This window comes from Triturus cristatus, chromosome 9, assembly GCF_964204655.1.
Source record: "Triturus cristatus chromosome 9, aTriCri1.1, whole genome shotgun sequence".
Classification (NCBI taxonomy): domain Eukaryota; kingdom Metazoa; phylum Chordata; class Amphibia; order Caudata; family Salamandridae; genus Triturus; species Triturus cristatus.
The window spans coordinates 1,076,117,020-1,076,135,986 of record NC_140592.1 but is presented as its reverse complement, the minus strand read 5'-3'; the positions used below and the strand labels follow the sequence as shown (position 1 = coordinate 1,076,135,986).

General features: G+C 40.6%; 1 protein-coding gene across 3 annotated transcripts in view; it reads left to right on the top strand.

Moving 5' to 3' along the window:
- Nucleotides 1–18,967, top strand: part of LRFN5 (leucine rich repeat and fibronectin type III domain containing 5) — a 1,003,469-nt gene that overhangs the window by 300,890 nt on the left and 683,612 nt on the right. For all 3 annotated transcript variants that reach the window (XM_085626949.1, XM_085626948.1, XM_085626947.1), the window contains one exon: nt 6,404–6,556. The gene's annotated coding sequence lies outside the window, so the exon portion shown is untranslated. The remainder of the gene's footprint in view (nt 1–6,403; nt 6,557–18,967) is intronic.

The following is an 18,967-nucleotide window of genomic DNA, read 5'->3' as shown; positions in this document are numbered from 1 at the left end:
TTTGGATTCTTGGTAGTGGGCATGGTGAGGGGTGTGGGTGGGGATGGTGTGGGTGGGGGGGGTGTGTGGATGTTGGGGGGGGGGTGTGGATGGTTGTGTGTGTGTGTGAATGTGATGAGAGGGTGTTTGTGAGGGTGGTCGTGTGAAGGTGTGCAAGTGTAAGGTGTGGTGTAGCTTGTAGTCTGGTTCTGTGGTGTCTGGCAGCAGTGAGTCTGTTGCAAAGGCTCATGGTTTGTGTGTGTGGGCCCTTTTTATTGGTCCATGGGTGGGTGTGGCAGTGTTTGAATTTTGGGTGGGTGTGTTATAAGGAGTGGTGGTGTATTGGGCCTCTGTTTGTTTTTGACAGTTGCAGGTCAGTGATTGTGTTATTTTAGTGGTTGTTGGCCATGTTTAGTGGCTGTGTGCCTTTCGAATGGTGTATTCTTGTGTTGTTTTGTTTTGTCCTTGTTGTGTACGTGCGTTTTGAGCGTGTGTACGGTGTGTACATGGGCCATTTGGTTGTACGATTATGTCCTTGTGTGTGGCTTTGTACGACTCGTACATGCGGTTGTGATGTTGGGGCATGGGGTGCGCTCCGTACTTAGGAGGTTGTGTTGGGGGTGCGCCAGGAACTACTGGGGTGTACATGGACGGTGGTACGACACGTACAGGGGTGGGGGGGTGTACATTGACGTCGGTACGACACGTACTGGGGTGTAGGTACACGGGGGTATGACACGTACTGGGGTGGGGGTGGGGCTCGAACGTACTGGGGTGTAGGTTCACGGTGGTACGACACGTACTGGGGTGGGGGTACGACTGGAACGTACTGGGGTGTACATAGACGGTGGTACGACACGTACAGGGGTGGGGGGGTGTACATTGACGGTGGTACGACACGTACAGGGGTGGGGGGGTGTACATTGACGGTGGTACGACACGTACTGGGGTGGGGGTACGACTGGAACGTACTGGGGTGTAGGTTCACGGTGGTACGACACGTACTGGGGTGGGGGTACGACTGGAACGTACTGGGGTGTACATAGACGGTGGTACGACACGTACAGGGGTGGGGGGGTGTACATTGATGGTGGTACGACACGTACAGGGGTGGGGGGGTGTACATTGACGGTGGTACGACACGTACTGGGGTGGGGGTACGACTGGAACGTACTGGGGTGTACATAGACGGTGGTACGACACGTACAGGGGTGGGGGGGTGTACATTGACGGTGGTACGACACGTACTGGGGTGGGGGGGTGTACATAGACGGTGGTACGACACGTACAGGGGTGGGGGGGTGTACATTGACGGTGGTACGACACGTACTGGGGTGGGGGTACGACTGGAGCGTACTGGGGTGTACCTAGACGGGTGGGGGTATACATATACGGGGGTACGTGTCGGACGTACGGGGGCTGGGGGGAGTGTTGGGCGCGTATGCGGGCACATGACTCCATGGTTGCTATAGGTGTTCGGTGCGGACGGTGTTTTTTCCATACGGTTGTACGCTCGGACGCACGGGATGGATCGTGATTCCTCGGTCGGACTTGGATTTTCACGTTTGTAAGGTAAATCGTCCGAGGACGTGTCGGACACATTTTCCGACCCGAGGACGTGTGGGGAATGATTCCCAGTGCGGTTCGTATGGACTTTTTACCATGCGAATCGTGATTGCCAGTTCGTACGGCACTTGTACGATTCGTACGGTAAAAAGACCCGATACGAGTCGCACGGGGGAATTTTTTGCCGGATCGTGATCGGCACCCAAGTGTGTTACTATTGTCACTTATGGGGCAGGCGTTCGGGCTATGCATTAATTAGTTCCCTGCAGGAGCTCAAAAACAGGTTCCTGAGGTGGTTACTCACAACATCCCATACTTCCTCTACTTTTGTCATTCATCAAAAGATGGCTTTAAGTTATCTGGAAGATCCTATTCAATTGCACCCTCTCTTACTGTGGTGTAAGATTTTGACACAAGAAAAAGCTTCCTTTAACAGATTAATTGTGTAAGACTGCCTTTTGCTTGATTTCCCACATAAAATCTCATGTCTGAGGGACGTGAAAGAGATTTGTGCTGACTGGTCTGTGCAAACCTGAATTTTTACTGACCCTGAGAAACGTAAGTGGACTAGCAAAGAGGGGACTTAAATCACCTAAATGTCCTTAACCCGGAGGAAGGCAGGCGCAAGAGGGAAAGCGTGAAGCAAATTGTTATCAAATATTTGGGGTAAACAGCCATTACAAGGAATTTGATACAACATATGCCTTTACAACGCATAGCATTACAACGCATATGCCTTTACCACATGTCTTTACAACGAATTTCGTTGTAAAGGCATGAATGGTAAAGGCATATGTGTTTTACATGTAAGTATAAGGTAAGTATAGGGTTTAGGGTTGGTTTGGGTTTTGGGGTGCCATGGGTAATTTTAGGATTTAGGGTGATATGGGTTTTGGGGTGCTAAGGGTAATTTTAGGGTTCAGGGTGGGTATGGGTTTTGGGGTGCTAAGGGCAATTTTAGGGTTCAGGGTGAGTATGGGTTTTTGGGTGTTAAGGGTAATTTTAGAGTTCACGGTGGGTACAGGTTTTTAGGTGCCAATGATAATTTCAGGGTTTTGGTTGGGTATGGGTTTTGGTGTGCCACGGGTAATTTTATGGTTCAGGGTAGGTATGGCTTTTGGGGTGTCAAAGATAAATTTAGGGTTCAGAGAGGTATGGGTTTTGGGGTGCCAAGGGTAATGTTAGTGTTCAGTGTAGGTATGGGTTTTGGGGTGCTGAGGGTAATTTTAGGGTTCAGGATAGGTATGGGTTTTGGAGTGCCAAAATTCATTTTAGTGTTATGGGGGTATGGGTTTTGGGGTGTTAATGGAAATTTAGGGATTCAGGGTGGATAAGGGTAATTTTAAGTTTTAGGTGGTATGGGTATTGGGGTGGTAAGTTAATTTTAGGAATTTAAGTGAGCATGGGTATTGGGGTAGTAAAGTTCATTTTAGGCTTTTAGGGGGATTAAAAGAATATATATATATATAGATATATTTACATATATCTATATATATATATTATCACAAAATAATAGCACGGCCCTCCTCTTGATGGTACAATGTTGTTTATTCAAATCGTGGTTTACTCCTACGCGTTTCGAACCGTAGTTCCTGATCACGGTGGAGTGTTATCTTAGTCCTTTTACAATATTTATTATATATATATATATATATATATATATATATATATATATATATATATATATATATATATAATAAATATTATGGGCCTCATTTATGAGAAGTGTTGCATCGCTGCGTGAAAGCGCGATGTGACACTTCTCGGTGCGTCCTCCTTGCGACACGAATGATTCGTCATATTTTCTGTATGACGCATCATGTTGCAAGGAATGACAGATACTACTGACGTATCTGTCTGCACAAAAGTGATGCATTGCTAGAGTTTTGTCTGAAGTGTGACACATCTCCAGCTCTGTTCTTTTCACATGGGGCAAGCTCCATGTGAAAGGGCCTGCGTCACCCTTATGCCTGCCATTAGTTACTATATTCCACCTCCAGGTCTTATTTCCCATTATGCCCATCATAAATGATTGGTCTGGTATACAAACGTGTTGTCCCTGTGATGAGTTATCGATTCAAAGTACTGTGCACGTTTTGCTAATTTGTAAGTTTTAATTAGTGCAACGAGGAAGGTATATAAAAACATTGATGCTGAAGCATCACTATGGACTGAGACTCACTTTTGAGATTTCTTTATTCTTTTTATTTTGCTGATCAAATAAAGATGTGTTCTCTGTATTGGGAAATGATGTCAATTGATAGTAGACAAAGCAGACAATCATCTAGGTATTAGTGATCCAGTCTGAAAAAAATGTATACGGAATGCATCCTTCTCCACTGGGATTCCAAATGTGAAAGTCTCTTTGTACAGCCAGATCACAGAGGATAGTGTGAAGCAGGATTTTTTCTGTCTGATGGGAGAACACTTTGCTGTTGCCCTAGACAAAAGTAGTGATAAAAAGGAACACAATGTTGTGGGCAAATGAGGAGTAGATCAGCTGGAACCCACTCCTGTGCCCTGTTCCCCTATTGTCAACAGAGCACCGGAGTGGGTGGTACATGAACCACTTCTTAGTGGTTTTTGACAATCAGTGGGGTATGGAGAAGCGGGTCACCTGGCACCCATCTCTATGAGCAGGAAAAGGCACTGGGGCAGGTGCCAGTTGTCCCTCTCCTGTGTGGTCATGAGGGCTAAGACAAAAATACAGATCAAAAGCGAGGTGCAGAGAAAGCAAACCTGTTTGGGGTTAATACATATTCAGATGGTATTGTCATTTAGTGTTATTAGGAAACGGCTACTTTGTTAATTAAGCTAGGGATGGTGTTTTAAGATGGAATGCATCATTCTATCTACAACAGTACGGCAAACTAGAGTGATCAGATATGGGCGTCTTTTTGCATTGATCCTGTCTTTCTAGTTCGACATCTTAATCCCAGCTATGGAAATTGTGTTATTATTTTAAATACGTATTTTCTGAGTCTCTGAATAAAATATTAAATGGATTAAATGTTACCCTGTTTTATAATGATGCTGTGGGTGTCTCCTTTAGTGCTCTTGAACACCTGCATCTTTCAAAGCAATGGGTAAAGAGGGATATGTATGACTGTTGTGGAGTAGTATTCCCTACTTGAGTGTACTTTTTTGTCTCATTCCCGGATATTCAACATCCCTTACTGAAAATATACCGATCTCTGTTTTACATTTACACAGCTTAAAAAACATTTCTGGTGTGTTTTATCAGTAATCGATCTTTTTAAGGTTCTAGTGGCTCAGGCCTTGAATTATGTAGGGTATTACATTTGTATTACACCAAACAATTAAATGCAAGAAGCATAGTTAGTTCGGCATAACTGCAAAAAACTTCAGAAACACTGGTGAGACAAAGATAAATCATATATTAAACTTGTGAAGTGTAACATTATGTACAAGTCACATGTTAACAAAGTAATGGAATTGTATGTATGTTATATGAATCATGTGCTGATACCATAAGCTGCAGTAAAGAGAATTTATTGTTTTCATTATAATAGTCAATGCTATAAGATTGTCATTTTGTTTACTGTAGTCTTAACATTTAAATGCAATATGAGGCCACTTGCAACATACAAAGCGAACATTAAGACTTTTGAAGTTTGCAATACTAATCTAAATGTGTTTTTTTTTACTTCCCTTTCATGTAAATACCTTAGTTTTGCCCCACTCAAACCTGAATTACATCTTTCAAATACAGTATTAAGGTCACTTATGATGCAAAAGGATGTTTGACTTCTTACAATCCACCATTTAAGCCTATATTTGGCTATCCCAATGACTTTGAAGAAAAGTTTGTTTTTCCACCTGCAGTATTGTATTTCCTTTTATTGGTCGCATCAACATGCCAGTCCTGTCTTTTATGATAATTTTTGTGGCTAGTTGTTTCCACCTAAGACCAGAAAGTAACACCCACTATTGTTCAGCACTTAACACAGTCAGATGTGTGGTGCCTGTTTCATGTTCCAAACAGATTTCTTCAATTCATGCTTTCCTACACCCATCATGCCAATTAATAGAACCTGTGTTTAGAATCTAATACATACACAGCTCAACTATGTATCCTATTTGAATCTCATAACCAAAACTTTGCCTCCATTTACATACATTTCATTGTTGCAGATAAAGATGATGGTGTTTTGTTTAAGGAAATCAGTGGATGTGTCGGGAATTGATATTTCTGTAACATTAGTTTCGAATGTATGATAGATATATGTTTAATGATCACAGTCTCTTAGAAAGGCAATAATCACCTTAAATTATATAAATATATATTTAAATATACATATGTATCTATTTAATTACTTTCAATAAAGTAGAAAATTAGATTGTTTGAATCGCTTCCTTTAGAAATTCTAATTTAAAGGTAATCACTGTAAACAATTGGATTGAAGAACTAGTGTTATCTAATTTTAAAATCAAAATACAGAAATATATAATACCCTTAATGCATAAAAAAAGTTTGCTCTGATACCACACAAATAAACAGCAAATTACACAATCACAGTTTAATGGAACATAACTGCTGAAAAAGCATTGCATGTTGAAAAGAGGTTTGTTTTGTTTCACTTCAAATGTGACAGTGTCTGGCCCAAGCACTTTGAATCAAAATGGATTATGTTTCCTAGAACGTATTTATGACCAAACATTGCATTTGAATAAATTTACTGTGTGAATAACAGGATCTCTTTGTTTCCTACTGTATGTGAAAAGTCCTAGATCTGGAGGGCGGTCTGTGTCCCTGACTAATTTACTTCAGAAATTATAGCAGTGTTCTTGCAGATTTAACAATTAATCCCTTTTCTCTTTTACTTTTCACCTCCAGGGAAAGATCAGTAGAACAATATCAGAAGCCATGCTTGATGTGCTCACAACACCTGAAAAAGTTCACCTCCTAGCAGCAAATTACCGGCCACTGTTTCTCGTAAACCAGGTCTATCTGATCTATTCGGAGATTCTGTTTACATGTCTGGTCAAGGTAATTATATGTGTTACACTTTTAGACTGACGCAGTATGTAATTTGCTCATTAAATAAATAGATTGTAGGACAAAAATGCATATGATCATTTTTATTTGGGTATTTTGTCTTTAAATAAAACACTGCTGCCTTGGTTTTGGTAATTTACTCCTGGACATGTCAATTGCATTGTGTTACTTTACTAAAATGAACATAGGACAATTAAGTTATCTTCACTTCTTAGTCTGGCTTGACAATGCACCTATTAGCAGACCTTATGTGGTAAATAGAAAAAGAGCATTAAGAAGCAATACTGACAAATGAGATTATGCTTTACCCAATATTAATCGTCCTTTCTACAAGCCTTTCATTGAGCAGAAGGTGTGTGCTTTGACCATAAAAGAGTGCTTGTTTCGGTTTTTCTGTGGCAAGACAATGAGAGACGTCGGCCCATTTGATTCTTTGGGAAATGTTATGTCAAAAGCTATAGCCCATATCTGCTTATCAAGACAAATCATGCCAAAGGTAATAGGCATTAACAGTTTTTTATGAAAGCATATGTTAAAGCCAACAGGCCTTTATGGGTGGATTATTAATAAACTGTGTTTAAAGCCTGACATAGGTGGTTAGATATAAGGAATCTGATAGAAATCCATTGTAGCCAAAGATTGTCGTGTCGACTACCTCTTCTGACTAACCCTGTTGATAGAGATCTGCACTGTGATAATCCTCACTAAGCCATTTTAGGTTGTGAATATTATTTTGCCAATTGTAATTTTGTATGATTGTACTTTTATGACTGTATGCATGATCATTGCCTTTTGCTAAAGGTTATGCTTAATACACTAGGCTTAAGTTGATTATAGTGACAAGTCACAATAAAGGTTATGTCTGATTGCTTCTTTGGGACACACTATGGCAGAAACCATAGTTCTAATCTAATTATTGTAGAAAGTTACAGCAAAGGCAGCAGGCCGGTAATAATTACTGATTTATTGTGCAATTCATATGTTCAAGCCAATGGGCCTTAAAGGATGCATTGATATTATGCTGTGTTGTAGCCTTTAAACAAGTATTGTGTTACATCAGCGCTTGCAGATTTCTATAATAGGTTAATATTTTGGCATTGGGCAATCCTTGTTAGGCCCTCTTATGATCTTATGAGGGATTGTATATTGGTTTGTTAAATGTAAGGACATGTTTACTATACTTAACTCCAGATGTATAGACCTTGATGATCTTCAAGATGCGCAGTTCTGGATCATGATACTCTGACATAAAACAGTACTACACTTTTCTAAACCACAATTTTGTCATCTATGGTTTTGAGGTAGAATTCAGTACCAGTTCTTAGTTGAGACGTTGAATATGTCTAAGGTAGAATTTGCATTACGACTTCATGGTTAAACTGTAAGCAGGTAGTATTTAGATCCATCTAGTGATTGGCACCTGGAACTTTTAGATACCAGTTAGGGGAGGGGTGAAAGTGCAGGAGCAAATGGACCTTTCAAAATCCATTATAAAAGAATAACAATCTATGTTCTCTATTGAGAACCTCAAAAAGTTGATTTGGGTATTACTAGAGCACTCGATTAGATCTAGGAACAAACACATTCACACATTTAATTGTCAAAACAGGTCTGTGAGAAATCAGGGCTTTTTGCAGTGTTCCCTCACTTTGTGCCCACATTTTGACTACTAGATAATTGGTTTTCCGACTCTGATTGTGCTCTGGGCTCCGCTAACCAGGCCAAGGGCCTGTGCTTTGTGTAAAAGGTAGATGGTAATTAGGTATAATTACAATTGGTACTGACAACCTACATGTAAGTCCCTAGCATATGGTAGGGAATGTAGGCTTAGAGGCCCTGTAGATTTAATGCACTTAAGTGTGCACTGCTATGTTGCCTGCTGACAGTTTAAATGTCAGCTCTGCCTTGAAATTAAAATTATATGCAAATTCGACTTTGGAATTCAAGGTACTTCCATAGCTTTAAACTATCTTAGTGTTACATATAGGGTATCCCTTAGGTCTGCCCCAGGTGCCCCAGGGATGGGGCGCCTTGTACCTATAAGCTAGGACATTATAAAATATGTTTTATATGCCCTGGTGAGGGAAAACTGCCAATTTAGTTTTCCCCTATTGTAGCATATTGGCTCAATAGGCTAACACAGGAATACTTTAATAAAGTATGCCCATTGATAGGAGTTAGTTAAAATAATATTTCAAAGATGTAAAATGACACAATTAAACCATCAGCCTGCCAGGGTTGGATTTAGTATAACTATTACGGAAAATAAGTTATAGAACTTGCTTTTCTTATATGCCAAAATCCAGAGTGACAGGACAGAACACAGGCTCACCCCTGCTTCCTGCACCCACAGCCATACAGGACCCCCAGTAATTGAATTAACAGAGGGGCTGGAAGGGGAGTGCTAGGGAAAGTTAGCCACACCAGTGGGTTGGCTGAGTCAGGTCTTAAGCATTAGGAGAGAGTTTCTCCGTTTTGGATTTTAAAGTACAGTGCCTTCTGGCACAAGAATTTGCCACACTTCAGGAGAAGTTGTCACAATTGAGGGTGGCACCTTGCACCCCATTGAACAGGAGTGCACCCCCTGCTAGCCAGAAGCCTGGATAAATATGGGAGATGTGCTGAAAAACTCAAATCCCTGCCTGAAACAACAAGGAGAAGAAAGACTGCCTTGCTGGAAACCTGATCTGCACCCAAAGGATTGCAATCTGAAGGACTGAAACTGCTGCACAATCTGGAACTACAGCCCTAAGGACTTTACCTTGCTTCAGAAAGAGGAAGGAGTGGACTCCCGGAAAGCAGCAGGTTAAAAGAGCTCACCCGGACCATCTCCACCAAGAAGACCACAGCCTGGAGTGCGTCCATTGGACTTTTAAAGATTTGTCCAGGTGCTTTGTGGGAAACATAGTCCCAGCATCCAAGGCACCATCTCAGAGCTTCTAGACACTTAGATTGGTGTTTTGGACACTTTGAACCCACAACACGAACTTCAGGAAGAAGTTTAGGAAGTTTAGAGAGGTTAGTAGTAACTCTAGTAAAAAGCTCCATAAGTGACTGACCTCTCATCAAGTGTCAAGCCGCCATCATTGAACCACAACCCAGCAGTTCATCCCGCTGAGAGCTCCGGATCTCCAGCCTTTAATGAGACTTCCAGGGCCTCATGCTGAGACAAGCCAATGACGTGGATCCGGCCTGACAAAGTGCCTTGCTTGACAAGTTTCTAACTGCAAAGGTAAAATTTAGACCGAGTCCTCCAGCTTAGTGAATCTAACCAGGGCTCCATTGCAGTTGAATTCAAACTTTTACTTTGTCCTGGTCAAGCACGAAGATGTCTCAAAGTGGTGCTTTGGCCTTTTAAGCACTAGAAAGTGTTTGTTCTTTACAAATTTCTGTCTCTAGTTCCTTATATAGGATTTTTATTGTTTTGGTGTCTATTTTTTCCTAAAAATATAACCTAATTTTATAAATTGGTGTTGGATTTTTATTGTGTGTTGTGTTTTGCTCATTTAATGTTTTGGTGTATTTACATTCTTTACACACCTGTCTTCTAGTGTAAGCCTGGCTGCTCATTGCCAGCTGCCATTGGTTAAGTAAGGGAATCATTTATTGAGACATTGGCTGAAAGTTTTATTGTGTTTGTGGCCTTATTACTTTTGAAAATTCCTTACTTATCACTATTAATAAACCACTTTCTGTTAAGGTGGATACCCATTCAGTTACGAACTAGAGTGGCAAAGTGAGTTAAAGAAGGATGATGGATTGAACCCAGATATAATAGTGAGTGTGGGTGAGTGTCTGAAAAGTTTCAGTGCTCTGTCCATCAACCCCTTGTGTTTGCTTTGTTGCCCTAAATTGGCAGGTTATGGCGAGGTATGGGATCCTGGCTCACTTTGCGCCTCTGGATTCATGCTTGACTGGCTGAGGAAGGATGCTTGTTTCTGGTCCAGGGAAGACTTGGCTTGGCAGTTCGGGCTGGACTGTTCCAATAAGGAACAGAGTCAAGAATGATTTGCATATGCTGGGTCTGAATTGGAGGTGGCGAAGTGAGCTAAAAAATGACGGATTCAATCCAGATCTAATAGTGACTGGGGGTGAGTGTCTGAAAAGTTTCAGCGCTCTGTCCATCATCCCTTTGTGTTTGCTTTGTTTTCCCTAAGTTGGCTGTGCATGCCCAGATGTGGGTCCCTTGCTCACTTTGCCACTGGGTTCAAGTTAGCCTGGCTGATGAGGGGTGTTACCCTGAAACCAGTCTCAGGATGCTTGTTTCCAGTCCAGGGTAGACTTAGCTTGGCAATTCAGGCTGGACTGTTCCCATGAGGAACAGCGTCAAGGTTGATTTGCATATGGCTGGGTCTGAACTGGGTTGGTGAAGTGAGCTAAAGAATGAGGATTGATTCAACCCAGATCTAATAGTGACTGGGGGTGAGTGTCTGAAAAGTTTTATGGGCTCAGTACATGAACCCCTTGTGTTTGCTTTGTTAACACATTTTGAAGAGCATTCCCATGCAACAAAGCCAGCGATGGCAACTTTATTTCACATGAGCCAGTTATTAAATATCAAACCATTAAAAGACGTGTCGGTTTTTAAAAGTGAACTACACATTTATTTCAGTCTAAGATGTTTGTGCAAAGCCACTGCCCACTCTGTACAATGTTTATCTAATGTACAAAAAGCTGTGAATATGTTCGCCTATTGCAGTGAATTGAGAACCACACAGCAAGGCTTTATATCTGCATTTTGTCTGAATGACACCTTAGATTTGTAATACAATGATGTTCTAATACTAGCATTTTATTTTGAGAATTATAAGTGATTACAAATAGAAATAACACAAGTTGTTAATTTGGATTTGACAGTTGTTACATGTGTGGAAAACCCTAGTGGCTGTGTTGTGTATAATGAAGTAACAGTAATCAGAAAAAAACACTCTTTTCAGTAAGGTGTAAGTGTGTGTTTTCATCACAGCCTGCCATCAAAACATATTTAGGACAGCAGCAAATGCTCTGAAGTAAGTTGGTCACTGACATCAATGTATTTGCAAACAACAACAAAATAGATGATGGTGACATGGTGTTCTCAGACATAAATAATTATTCAAAAGAATTATGTGCCATTACAACCTGATGATCAGTAGGCCTTTCCTAATTTCCTAGCAATGGTGATGATTCTAGTTCTAATTTGGATATGACTTTGACAAAATATAGCGAATTGAAATTCTTTCCTTTCCGATACAAAATGGGTACATAGGCTAACTACATTTTTAGAAAATTAACTCTCCACAACATGAGGGACATTGCTGTTATCCTATGCTTTGTTAGCGACAGTATGAGGAAAACGTCAAACGATCTATTATTCCTCTAGTCTCCCATAAGAGTTACAATGTAGGCTTCGACCAGTATTATAAGACATTATTTATATCTCTATAATTTTCAGACCTTTGCTTTCAGTAGTAAACGATTACATCCATTAACCCATTGTTTGTATGAATACAGGTAATTTTAGGCATTCACACATTTGAATGGAACATTTGTGATCCAAACTAAGTCGAAGCTGCAATTTCTTAAACAGTTCAATTCTGTACTCTTTTAAACTTTTTCTGAGTCAGAAAGCCAGTCGGAATGTGTATGTCCTAGGTGTCATAATTCAGGGCTTTTAGCATATGTTTATTTAGTATCTCTTAGCACCTGTGACTGATGTTTAGTAACAATATTATCAATAGATGAATACACTATTTGCATATTAGTGCAACACTCTGACTAGATAATAGTATCTGGTGCTTATGATTTTAATTTCTTTATTACAGTGTCCAGGAATAATATTTATATATGTTTTCTTGCTCTCTAATTGAGTTTTCATGCCTCTCTAATTGCCCAATATATGTTTTTACTTTAAAATAATTTTTATATTGAATAAAAGACATATCCCATTTGGGGCGAACAAATGATATGACAGTACGAAACACGAGGTAGTCTTGTGATGAAACAAGGAAATATAACGAATTCTAAAGCCCTTTTGCTGTGTAATCATTTTTATGAAACAGTATAATCCCCCTAATCCTTATAAATCTTTGTTTACTGCAATTGTGTTTTGTGTTTTCGGTTAGTGTACATACACTTTCCAGCAAGCCTAGGTTGTAGATCTCAAAGTACTGTATCTATCCTGCTATGCTATGCTATACATTTGACTTCTCCTTTCATGTAATTTATATCTTCATGGTGATAAATGACTGTTGTAATAATCATTTTCATGAGGAAAAAAAATGAAATAGATTGGATTTTAAATCCACTTGGTGTTGTATGTTATTTCTTTTTGCATATTTTTTATGCCGCAGCTGATTCGTTATAGTGGAGTCATAAAAGCTAATTTTAACAAAAGAAAGGTGAGTTAATGACAAACATGTTATAAATATCATGCAACTCCAAACCATTTCTTAAATATATTTATGAAAACATAGTTGATTAGAAAATTAGATAATTAATAGGAATGAATAATATTACATAATTCTAAATGTCAAAGCATCCCAGTTAATTTGGATTGGAGAGAGAACAATTATGCACCATTAAGTAAAAACATAATGAAAAATGCTGAATTTCAAATGTAACGTTCTAACTCAAAACGCTGAGGCACAACATGTGGCTATAGTTATAAAAGTGATCAGCAGTACCACATATTTGTATTGGCTGGTGTCATAAAATATATTTTTGCATTTGCTTCTGAGAAAATGTGCCAACCTGAAATGTTTCTTCAACTCTGTAAACAGATTTGAGCTGCCTTTTTTCATTTTCTGAGTTCTGAGACATGGATTATTGTATACGTAACTCTCTAATCCAACTGCAGTGATGTAATAGGAGTTATATTTCATTAAACTCCTGCAGACAATCTAATTTATCTCTTATTTATGTCTTATTCACCAATCCACTTCTATGTGATACTTGATGTGGACCTTCAAATTCTTTATTTCTTAATTGTATTGTTATTTGGGTTTTCTGTTTTAAATTCCAACTATGTTTTCTTTGGGGATTTTTGTTGCTGCTTAGGCCTCTCTACTACCATTGAGCCAGGGAACTCTTAACAAATATGTGTATCTTGCTTCTAGACTGTGAGAAACTTTTCTCACTACTAATCATAGTTCAACATATTGTCATCTTTTCTTGATTGGATTATGCAGTACTGAGTGCAAGAGCTAAGTATTGAAGGATTTCTGTCCTGATCAATATCTGATATATATATGATAAATTCATCTATATTCCAAATATATTTTTCTTATATTTCTGTAGCAAGCCTATATGGATACCAAGGAGCCTATTAGTATGGCGGGCGGATCGCCACCGCCCAAACGGTGGTGGCGATCCGCCCACCATAAAACACCGCCCGCATGCACATTAGCCCCCGCCATATCAGTATGGCGGGAGGACCGCGGCGGACGGGAAGACTGTCCACCGCTTTTCCGCCTGGTCGACGAGTCGACCAGGCGGAAAAGGGTTTAATATCGGGGCGGTGTCTGCTAGACATTGCCATCCATATCAAGATGCAGGCGGGAGGCAGCCTTTCCGACGCCACCACGGAAAGGCATGCGAACTTTGAAGTTGGGTGCCTGTTGCGGGCAGGCCCCCAGGATGTTGGGGGGGCCCATGGGAGGTACCTATGGCACCCCCCTGCATGTGCATGCACAACATGGCAGGCACCGCGCGGTGCCTGCCACTTTGTGCATGCAAATGCACAACATGCATTTTTGGCATTGCGACGGGTGATGCTGAAAGCACCGCCCGCCGCAATATTAAAAATGCAGAATGCGCCCGCCAGTTTGGCAGGGGCATCCTAATCACACCCACGGGTCCGCCGCACTTATGGCGGGCAGACATCCTAATGATGCCCCTAGTATTCATTTTTTACTGACAAAGTTGCCACAGCCAATTAGAATAAACAGAATATTGGTATCAACTAATGCTGTTTCTCTGTGCTTATAGCCATACTGACTTGAATGAAAGTGCAGAATGATGTCAATAAGGCAAAAACAGTGTGTATATGTTTGTGTGTAAATCGTTTAGTTGTGTGTACAGGTGTGAAAAGCAGGGTGGCTCCATTGCGAGTGTGCTAGTCATCCCAATGGGGTTTGCCAGATTCTCCAGGATTACAAGATTAGCAGAAAATCACTGTTCGGAAGTTATTTTCAAAGACACTTTACATGCTCAAACAGGTAAATTATCCTGGTGAAGAGACACATACAAATGGTAAATAATTTGCAGGAATCATTGTAGCAAAAACAAATTACACAAGTTATTACCCATTATATCAGTTCTGGGGTCAGTCCCATGTGTTGGAATTACTTATGCCCATAATATTGGTGACTCTAGAGTGCAGGAAATGATTGGTTAATTGATTATTGGGCCACAATATATTGGCTCCTTATAAGTCACATTTGCTCAGTATTAAACATTTGCTTTGTCAATTTTTCACATAATGTCTTTCTTTAAATAGTTATGTTGATTTATAACAGATACCTTGGTACCTAGCCTAGTCACAAGGGCATTGCCACACTCTATACATAGCAAGCATATATAACAAACTTGAGTAATATTACTACAAATGAGATTGGGATGGTGAGCAATATTCACTGGAAGCATGACTAGGAGAATTTGTTGACACCCCCTAAGGACAGAAAATGGGATTTAGTCTGAGCTTTTGAGGAAGTGTTTCAAGACTATGAGTGTTTGGTGGGTGAAGACTTGGATGAGAGTTTTTGATTTACTTGTCTTTGATGTTCATATTAGGGGGCTGCATTTTACTCTTTACCTTCGGCTCCCACCTATAAGAGCATAACAATAAATTAAATTAAAAAAAAGATGTAAATAGCCACCTCAGATAAAAATTATTTTTTTAAATACCTACTTATTTTTTTACCACAGAAAACACACTTCCAAAATATTTTTAAAAGTTTATTAACTTATATTACATCTAGAGGTGGTAACCAGAATTATTTTCTGAAACATATACTAAAGACAAGTAGTATCATCCCTAATGGTGATGTAGCAGTTTATTTTTCACTATTCATTCTTTTTTAACCCCTTCCCTGCTCATGACGGAACCACTCCGTCATGAGCCACGGTTGCGCTGTGCTCATGACGTAGTGGTTCCATCATGCTGCGGCCGTTGGCCACCGCTCCGCCCACGTGGCGCTAATTCCCTGCCTGTGCGGGTGATTAGCGCAGTGGGCGAAGACGTGACGGAACCACTCCATCATGAGCACAGCTCAACCGTGGCTCGTGACGGAGCGGTTCCGTCACAAGCACAGCGCCACCGCGCTGCCCCCAAACCCCCCCCCCCCCCAGCGCCGCGGCGGAATTCCTGCCGCGGCGAAGGGGTTAATGACGTGGCTATATCCATTTGTCAGTCGCCCTTATTTTGATTCCACTGTACATTCATTTGCTGACATGTGGTATTAGTAGTAAAGCAGTGATTATTGTCCTATAAGTACTTTCCCAAGTAGATAATCATGATGCATAGTAGCCATGGCTCAAACAGATTCTGCACTTATCATTTATGGAAAAGCAAATTAGATTCTATTACTTTCTAACCATGGTAGCTCATAATCTGTAATGCAATGAAAGACTGAAATTTAGTAATCGATAAAGCACCAGCAGTTGTATATTCAGCAATGTGTTGTTGTGCAGGAAAAATAGATAGTTCATTTGATCAATTGCTATTCATACATGACCTTTAAGCTACAGTGTATGTAATGATAATGATTAATGGTCTTTAGTAGTCACCACATGCCACTAAGCTGGTTTCAGAGTTCCAAAGGACTGAACAGTTGACTGGTGAGAATGTTGCAGAAGTAACTCTTTTGGTATGGTATCAGTGATTTTATGGAGTGCTAATCATCAGCGAGGCTTTCCAGGCACTCTGCAGCAGGTGTGAGGCTAGCCCTCGAGGCTTACTCTAAAAGCCAGCATCTTCAACTTCTTGTGAAATTCAAGATGAGATTAAAAGGCTCTAATGTGTTGTGGGAGGTCGTTCCAGGCTATATGGGCCAGGTACGAAAAGGTGTGGCCCCGTCCTTGCTTGCATGAAATTTCTGTAGATCTATACCAAGTTTAAGGAGGCCATTATAAATAATCATTAGCAATATCATTGAACATAACACATGGTCATTACCAAGAAAGCACTGCACATAGTAGGGACAGATATTTTATTGTTACAGCATTACAATTATCCACTTCAAGATGCCGATCAGTGTGTGCTTGCATTATGTGTGACCAGAAACTATTTGCTGACATGATCATGCATGACGGTGACTGAATACACATCGATGATGTTAATATAGTTTTATGGATAAAGCCTTAATCCATAAACCAATGCTTATAATGATACACTCGCATATACAAACAAAATCGCATCACTATTATCAAATTCTCTCATCATGAACTCTCCATCAACCCCGAATCAGAAATACATGGTCAGGCAGGCTCTGCAACCTAGGCATGAGGTTACTGATTGACAGGTCATAAGTGGGGTGGCCGTTGCCGGCAGACAAACGCACAAACAGGAAACTCAGGTCCATCCTCATATAAGCACAGTGGCACCACAATGGTCAGGGTAGATTGCCCCCAATAAAGCACACATGGCTGGAGGGGTGCACGCTTCCCAGAACACCTTAAAGTCAGATGTCACATGAAGTTAGGAACACATATCCAATCAGGACACAGCACACACAGTACACACAGTGATCATGCGCCCCTCATGCTGCACATCTGGACACGTTACCCACTGGAACACACTGGAACACACTGGAACACAAGGTGAAGGCCCACCTGCATTTGCTATCAGGGGCCTTATTTATGGCTCCACAGACAAGGCCTGCATTGTTTTACCAAACAAGGATTGCCAGAAGTATTTTTATGATACCAAAATACTGTATAAAGTCATGCTCTGATTGTACTTTGAGACAGTCATCAGACCCCTTTCTATAACTGTGCTCCCAGCCAAATTGTTTAATCAAAACAACTGTTCCTGTTATGCCAAAAACCCCTTGTTTTTTTTCAAGGTAAAGTCACGTTCGAGCAAGACAGTTATATTTAGGTCAAGCGGTGGCCGTGAAAAAGAGGTAGTCCCAAAAGTGTTTTTCCCATGCAACTTCCCATAGGACCTTTAGATACAGATGTAGCCAAAACAGCTGAACAGAATTTCACCAAATTTAGCAGAAAGCTAAAGAGCGTGCATTTTGTGATTTGGTGTAAATCTGTCCTGAGGTCTTTGAAAAATTAAGTCCCCATGCCCTGAAAAGAAATAAAATAAGGATGCTTTGACCCCATAGGCTTTGTTGTGTGGTCCTGAAGGGAGCCAAAATCTAAAAATGTTTTTTCGGTACTGGGATAAAAAGAAAACAACATTAAAGGAGCTCCAACCCTTTTTAACTTTAATGCCCCTGAGCAGGGCCAGAGCCTTGGGGAGCATAGGAGAATGGTGATGTATTGTTTTTATTATTGAATTTGGTAAAGGGGTGTGTGTATGGCCCCCTCCATGTGGTAGTGAAAGCCCTTGGGCTGGTACAGGTAGCAAGGGATTCAAATCCCAATCCTAGGATGTAAAGGAAGGAGAAATTGGATGCCATGGCCCACCCCATACATGCAGGTGTGCTCTGCTGCACACACATGAAGTGGGCAGGGTTTAGCCATGTGCTCCCTATGCTGCCATTAGTAAAAAGAAAATACAAATCTGTGGGTGCTCCAGGAAATAGTTGCAGCTTTGCTGCTTCATTATAGGAAGTGATAAAGTAGCTCATTATATATTTACTGCACTCCTCCTGGAGTACCCCATAATACCATGGGTGGGTTTTGTTTTTAAATATTTAAGTTGTTATTGTGTCCCCGGGAGGAGCAGAAGTTCCACCAACCATTAATTTACATGTTGTGGGGGGATGCAGTGATCATTGTAATAAAGCCAAAAGCCCAACCATTTATATTTTAATGGTCTGACACTTCATCAAAGTTAGTAGGTCTGTCTTACTTCAAATGACACCTCTTTACACTGTTAATTTCCAATTTCTTTTTTTATCTCAGGCCCTGAACACAACCTCACCCCATGCGTGGCAATGGACATCAGGTATCATAGCGCTTTACATAGAACCAGTTATGTTACATGAGGACACACATTCATTTTTGTTAGGCACAGGGAGATTAAGTGATTTGCCCAGAATCACAGGATGTTCAGCGTCATTACCGAGACTCGAACCCAGTTCCCCAGATTCCAGGTCGACCGCCCTAGCCATTACTGCATATCAGCTTACACTGTATTAAATTAATGACATTATTTTATGGGATGCCACTCTCACCCTGAGATGAGAGTACCCTGGCTCTAAAACCTAACTGAAATCATGTGAAAAGAAGCAAAAAGGTTAAGAT